The following is a 5,944-nucleotide window of genomic DNA, read 5'->3' on the forward strand; positions in this document are numbered from 1 at the left end:
CAGGCTGTCAGGGCCTCACATCTTCCATTTTTCGTAACTGCAAGAGGCATTGCCAGCACCTGACCCTCCCAAGGGATTTGCATTTTAAGAGGGATCAGAGCCAGAAGGGAAATACCCGCCCCCTGCCATCAGCTCAGCGCTCCCTCCTCTGCCAGAGAACCTTTCGCCCGAGACTCCTCTCCTTTCCTCCTCTGGTCTCCAGTCCCTGCACCCCCACACCCATCTTATGGGGTGATGGTCATGGTAACCTCCACACTGGGGGTCCCGCCCCTGCTACTAGCCTGGAGCACACCGGGTCTTCCTTACACAGCACCCGGCCTTGGCTGAGCCAGCACTGAGCCGAGTGTCCCCTCTAGGCCACGGGAGGAAGTTTCGAGAAGCACTAGGCTCTCCAGGGCTCAGCTCTCTGATTCCCCACCTGGAAAGACCTTCACGTTGGAACAGGAGTGTCCAGAAACTCCTCAACCCTGAGGAGGGTAGAAGGAGGCAGAGTGGAGGAAACTGAGGCCCGGAGAGCGGGGGAGACCAGCCGAGGTTGCAGAACTAGTAGGCATCCCAGTCCCGGCCTGAATCCAAATCTGTCTGGTTCAAAAGTTGATGCCTCCAACTGCTAGGCCATGAGGCCACAAAACCCCAAACACCTGCCAGGGCTGAGCGGGTCAGCAGCTGAGTGTCATGTTAGCACTGGGTGCTGTGGGGGAGTCAGCCCCATCTACACAGAAGGCCAAAATTCTACTCCAGTTGACAGCTGCCATACGGGAGTGTAAGGCCCCGTGACGGGAGATCATCTGCTTTTTTTTGGAAAACAGGACCCAGATTTTCATATGAAATACTCGAGTTTGTAAAAATTATCTAGGGGAGCCTGGGTGGCTCAGTCGGTTAAGCGTCTGACTTCGGCTCAGGTCATGATCTCGCAGTTTGTGAGTTCGAGCCCCGCGTTGGGCTCTGTGCTGACAGCTCAGAGCCTGGAGCCTGCTTTGGATTCTGTGTCTCCCTCTCTCTCTGACCCTCCCCTGCTCATGCTTCATCTCTCTCTGTCTCAAAAATAAATAAAAACATTAAAAACATTTTTTAAAAATTTAAAAAAAGTTATCTAATCAAAATACATTTCATTAGATGTTACATAGGTTAGACAACACACATCTACCACCAGGTTTTTCAGCATTCATTCAATAAATATTTAATGAGCACCTACTTTATGACGGGTAGGGTAACTGGATCTTCCCAGTGCCCACAGAATATCCTGGTTTTAAAGACTGGCAGTCCCACATCCTGGGAACCGGTCAATCCTTCTACCAGATACTGAGCTTTGGGTCTTTGGGGGAGAGTAAGAAAAAGTCCCTGGCCTGTGGGAGCTTCCGCTGTGGGGGAGGGGACAATACATTCATCACCAGGGCAAGACAGAGGAAACAATACAGTGTAATGGATAGATTCAGTAGTGACTGAGGGATAGGGCTGATCAAGGACGACTACTCTGAGGAGGTGACATTTATTTGAGCAGAATCCCAAAGGATAAGAAGAAAGTAGCCAAGAAAATATCTGCAGTAACAAAAATGCACTGGCAAAAATATGTCTGCACAAGCTATTCACTGCAGCTCTGTTTGTAAAAGCCAGACCCAAACAGACCGGATAACATCAGTAGGGGTGTGGCTGGATGAGCCCGGCCCCTGTAGGAAGGAAGGGGGAGGAGCTCCAAATGCCCCTACACCGTGACTATCCGCAAGGCCATACTGTTGAGTGGAAAGCAGAGGTGGCAAGGTGTGTATAATATGTTGCTATTTATCTAAGAAATTGTGTGTCTGTGTGTGTGTGTGTGGATGTGTGCGTGCTTACATTTCAAAGGCAATAAGCAGGGGTGCCTGGAGGGTTCAGTCAGTTAAGCGTTGGACTCTTGATTTCGACTCAGGTCATGATCTCCCCGTTCATGGGATCAAGCCCCATGTTGGACTCTGTGCAGACAGCGTGCAGCCTGCTTGGGATTCTCTCTCTCTCTCCTTCTGTCTCTGCCCCTCCCCCAGCTTGTACACCCATGCTCTCTCTCTCTCTCCAAATACACATTTTAAAAAGTAAATAAATAACAGTAAATAAGCACAGAAAAGATACAGTTCAAGTCTTTGCTCCTATCAGGTCTGCTAATACCCCTCTCTCTGGCCCCAACAAACCCAAAGTCAACAGGTGGAAAGTCCCCTCCATGCCCCATGAGGCCACAGCCTGTGTGGACACATACCTTTATTGCAGAAAATTGAAGAACTGGCCCACTGATTCAATCTCCACAAAGAAAAGGCTAGGAATTCTCAGCTTTGGAAATATGGGTGGCCAGGCTGGGTAACAGCTGAGAAGGCTGGCCTGTGCATTATAGAATGGTTAGGATCCCTGACCTCTACCCAGCAGATTCCAGTAGCATCTCTCCAGTCGTGACAACCAATAATGTCTCCAGTCATTGATAAATGTCCCTTCAGAGCAAAGTCACCCCAGTTGAAGACTGCTGGGCTAGAATACCACTGTTACACCACCCAGTACGTTCATGCATCTATGCAGTGACCCTCAGGGGCAATGTAACTCACAAAAAGAGACAAAACATGCCTCCCACTGTGTGCCTCCCGATGAAAGCACTCAAGATGACCATAGATGCACTCTTGCAAAAATACCTCGCCTGACTCCGATCAAGCTTCTAGATGGAACTGCCACTTTGCAGGGACAGTGGACAAGGGAACATGTTCAATGGCACCATGAAAGATGCAATCTGCAAACCCCAGACAGCAGGAAACTCTAATGTATACACAGCACAGTTTCCTGACTGTGGGATCAAACTCCAAATCAGTCTCTGCCCTAGGTGTGGAGCCTGCTTAGGATTCTTCTCTCTCTCTCTCTCTCTCTCTCTCTCTCTCTCTCTCTCTCTCTCTCCCCTGCTCATGCACAGGTGTGCATGTGCTATAAATAAATAAATAAATAAATAAATAAATAAATAAATAAATACTTTGAAAAGCCACCTCAGTGGTGACTGAATGGTTCAGTTGGTTAAGCACCCAACTCTTTTTTTTTTTTTAATATAATTTATTGTCAGATTGGTTTCCATACAACACCCAGTGCTCCAACTCTTAATATCAGCTCAGGTCTTGATCTCAGCATCACAAGTTCAGCCTTCAGCCCTGTGCTGGTCATGCAACTACTCTAAAAAAAAAAAAAAAAAAAAAAAAAAGGAAGCCACATGGGGTGTCCCACTGGGTCAGTAGGTGTTAGAGCATGTGATTCTTAATCTCTTAAGTTCAAGCCCCACACTGGATGTAGAGATTACTTTTGGAAAAAAGAATCTGGAGGGGTGCCTGGGTGGCTCAGTGGGTTAAGCATCTGAATCTTGATTTCTGCCCAGGCCATGATCTCATGGTTCATGGCCAAGCACCAAGTCGGGCTCTGTGCTGATAGTGCAGAGCCTTCTTGGGATTTTCTCCCTCTCCCTCTCTCTCTGCCCCTCCCTGCTTGCTCTCTTTCTCTCTCAAAAATAAATAAACTTAAAAAGAAAAAAAAGAACCTGGAGACAGGTAGGAACTCACAATGTTCCAAGTAAAAACTCAATAAAAATACATTTAAAACATTGCCAAAAGAAAAAGGGGGGGGCAACGGGGGAAATATGCACAGATATTTGATGTTGGATGATATTAAGGAAATAGAGTTTATTTCTTGTGTGATAATAGCATTGGGGTTAGGTTCTGGTAAAGAGTCTTTTTATCTTTTAGAGATAATGCTAAAATATCTACAGATTAAATGACAATATGCCTGAGTTCTGCTTCACAAAAACCTTCACACACACACACACACACACACACACACACACACACACACAAAGTAGGGCTATAAATAAAACAAGACTGATTGGTCATGAATTAATAATCACTAGATCTGGGTGATGGATAGAGGGGAGGATCATTGTTTTCTCTCCTGTTGTATCCGTTTGTAGAGGGAAAAAAAAATAACAACAAACAGATGAAAACAGGATTCAGGGTGAGAACTTTCTACGCAGAGGTTTTCAGCCATCATGAATGTCGTGGGGCTGGGATGGATGTGGCCAGTTCAAGGGTAGGCAAGGAGGCCAGTGCAGCTGGAACACAGTGGATTATGAGTAGGAGCATCAGATGAGCACAGTGGGGCCTGACCCTCAAAGCCCTGGGTCCTTGTGGCCTTCACCTTGACCCCCAAGCAGAAGCTGTTAGAGACCTGTGGGCAGCAGTGGGGTAGAATCTTTTGATTAACAACACGTAGCCTCCCCACACGATGGGATATTACTTAGCCATAAACAGGAATGGAAAACTCAATCAGGCTACAACTCTGAACCCATTCTAGAGGAAAGAAATCAGGCACAAAAGGCTACCTGTTGTAGGATTCCAATGATGTGAAATACCCAGAATAGGCAAATCGATAGAGACGGAAAGCAGATTCGTGGCTGTCCAGGGCTAGGGGAAGGGAGAATAGGGATTGACTGCTAATCGGTTACAGGATTTCTTTCTGGGGGATGGAATGTTCTGGAATTAGTCGCAATGGTTTGCACCACATAGTGACTATACTAAAACCACTGAAGTATACACTTTTACATGGTGGTTTTTATGTTATAGGAATTATATGTGTTTTTGAAACCCCAAAAGGAGACAAGATCCTTTTGGCTGCTCTGGAGAGTAAGCAAGACCAGCCATGGCAATGGGAAGGTCCCACTACTCGTACCTCCAGTGGGCTGACTGGCGAGGAGGGAAAGGGGGATGGGGCAACTCCTAGGTTTGGGCCTGAGCATGGGTGGAGATGCCACTATCCAGCAAGATGAGGAAGACTGGGGTCCAGGGAGTGGCAGGCTATACCTTAGGTTCTAGGTGCTTAGGGTTGGTCATTAGTACTTCTGCCCACATGGTCCCAGCCCTTCTCTTCCAGGCCTCCAGGTGTGGGGCGGGGCCACACGACCAGCTCAGGCCAATGGGGTGTACCCTGAAGTAGAGAACCTTCCAGAACTCGGTGCCAAGGTGCTCAGTACATTCAAGAGGGTGGCTGCTTCACCAACCTGGGCTCTGGAGTGAGACGACATAAGAACAAAACCCCAGCGAGCCCACGATGGATGTTTAGCGAGTGAGAAACACACCCTTTGTCGTTGTAAACCACTGACAGGTTGGGGCCGTTATTACCACGGCACAACCTAACCCACTCTGACCCGTGTGATCCTTGGAGACATTCAGCCGGTTTTCTCCCCGGCCTCGCCCCGCCCCACCCCCCAGTGCAGGGCACACTGAGCACCGAGCTTCCACAGGGATAGGTTTTCTTCAAACCGACCACATGATTGTATAGCCTGGAGCCTTCCATGCCCAAGCAGCTCAGGACCAGGTACATACGAGGGACCCCAAGGTGTTTGCGGTATGCAACCAAATGGTGGAACCAGAGCAGAGGGGGTGGTAGGGGTTGAAATCGGGGGTGGGGTGGGGGGAGATAAAGCAGTTTAAATAAATTAAGGAAAAGTAAGCAACAGCGCTTGACCAAGTCTAAATTGAATGTAATCAGCTGTCACTGAATGTGTGAAATCCTTGACAATGGTGACTGCAGCCAGTCCAGGTGGGGGGACAGCAGGACAGACCAGCAAGGCCTCCCAGAGGGGGTGGTGACTTCATCCTGAGTGTTTCAGGAAAGAAGCCTGACCCAGTGGACGGGGCGGGGGGGGGGGGAGGGGGTACAGCAGCATGGGGGTGGCTCCCCCCTCCCCAGGAGAACTGCCCAGCTTCCAGCTTCTCTGGGGTCTTCATGGCCCCGACAGGCACCCCCTAGGAAGGTGAATCAGTTATTCTAGTGGCTTCAGCTCCACCCGTCTTCATCTCTGGGGTAAGGCCTTGTCTCTAGAAGACCCCTGTTGCAAGGCACAGCTCTTACCAAGAGGGACAGAGGGTTGACGCTAAGATAAGCCTCCCACCTTCCTCAT

Source organism: Puma concolor, chromosome C1 (genome assembly GCF_028749965.1).
Source record: "Puma concolor isolate L17-30 chromosome C1, mPumCon1.1.hap2, whole genome shotgun sequence".
In the NCBI taxonomy this organism is placed as follows: Eukaryota; Metazoa; Chordata; class Mammalia; order Carnivora; family Felidae; genus Puma; species Puma concolor.